Source organism: Saimiri boliviensis, chromosome Y (genome assembly GCF_048565385.1).
Source record: "Saimiri boliviensis isolate mSaiBol1 chromosome Y, mSaiBol1.pri, whole genome shotgun sequence".
NCBI lineage: Eukaryota > Metazoa > Chordata > Mammalia > Primates > Cebidae > Saimiri > Saimiri boliviensis.
Genome location: NC_133471.1, coordinates 8,984,542 through 8,985,955, shown reverse-complemented (window position 1 = coordinate 8,985,955; position 1,414 = coordinate 8,984,542). Strand labels below are relative to the sequence as shown.

At 35.9% G+C, this 1,414-nt stretch overlaps 1 non-coding gene across 1 annotated transcript; it reads right to left on the bottom strand.

The window, feature by feature from the left end:
- Positions 1–671: 671 nt before the first annotated feature.
- On the bottom strand, positions 672–811 carry LOC141583079 (U4 spliceosomal RNA). Its single transcript, XR_012515832.1, has one exon. It is a non-coding gene; the product is annotated as a U4 spliceosomal RNA (small nuclear RNA).
- Positions 812–1,414: the final 603 nt, after the last annotated feature.

Here is a 1,414-nt window from a genome sequence, read left to right as displayed (position 1 = left end):
GACGCATGTGGATGACCTGAGGTCAACAGTTCGAGACTGCTCTGGCCAACATTGGAAAAGCCTGTCTCAACTAGAAATTCAAAAATTAGCCAGTGTGGTGGCAGGTGCCTGTAATTTCAGCTACTCAGGATGCTGAAACAGGAGAATCGCTTGATCCTGGAAGGCACAGTCTGCAGTGAGTCAAGATCATGCCATTTAACTCCAGCCTGGGCAACAGAGCAAGACTCTGTCTCAAAAAAAAAAAAAAAAAAAAGAAAGAAAAGAAAATAATTAGTATAATTTTGTCTCTAGAAGAGGGGTCTTGTCTCAGACCCCAGCAACAGAATTTTGAATCTCACATGAAATGAAAGTTATGGCAAGTCGCAGCCTAGTGACTTTAAAAGAGTTTATTAGCCACTACTAAGTGACAGAGCAGGGAGTCCTTAGAAAGCAAGAGAAGGAACGCACCTGTTTTATAGAACAAAATTTTTTTTGAGATGGAGTTTTACTCTTGTTACAATGACATGATCTTGGCTCACTAAAACCCCTGCTTCCTGGTCTTAAGGATTCTCCTGCCTCAACCTCCCAAGTAGGTGGGATTACATGTGTACACCACCAGGTCCAACTAATTTTTTTGTATTTCTTTTCCATTTTAATTTATTTTAATTTTTTATTTAATTTTTTAAATTCCATCCCTGTAGAGACTTTTAAATGTTGCCAATGCCGACTGTATTTCCAGTCGTCATGGCAAGGTATTGGAAAAGTTTTCAATTAGCAATAATCACACCTCAGGTAAACCTCACTGGCTACGATACTGCCACTGTGCAAAGCTTTTTTTAATTTTTTTTTTTTTATTTTTATTTTAGTAGAGACTGGGTTTCACCATGTTGGCCATGCTGGTGTCTAACTCCTGGCCTCAGGTTATCTGCCCTCCTTGGCCTCCCAAAGTACTGGGATTGCAGGTATGATTACTTAATGTTTACATTAAGGGATTACATTAATGTAAACTTTAATGTAAACATTAAGTAATCACACCTGTAATCCCAGCACATTAATGTACAAACAGAATTACTTAATGTTAGTTTATATAGGTTATTAAGAATAGTGTTATCTCTTATGAAGGATTGTGATCACTTTGTGTAAGGCTATTAGTATTGCTATTTTTCTTTGTTACTATTGATTTTAACAATAATTTATGAGTGTACTATTATCTTTAAAATTTATTTTTAAATTAAGAATGCTTTTTGTTTAAAGTATTGGTATATTTTTATAAGTTGTGAGTCTTTTGTTATTAATTTGTTCCTGCAACCATAAATATTTTATAACCAAAGGTGATCAATCCCTAAATATATAATCCAACAGATATAGTCTGTGTGTGTGTGTGTGTGTGTGTGTGTGTGTGTGTGTGTGTGAGAGAGAGAGAGAGAGAGGGAGA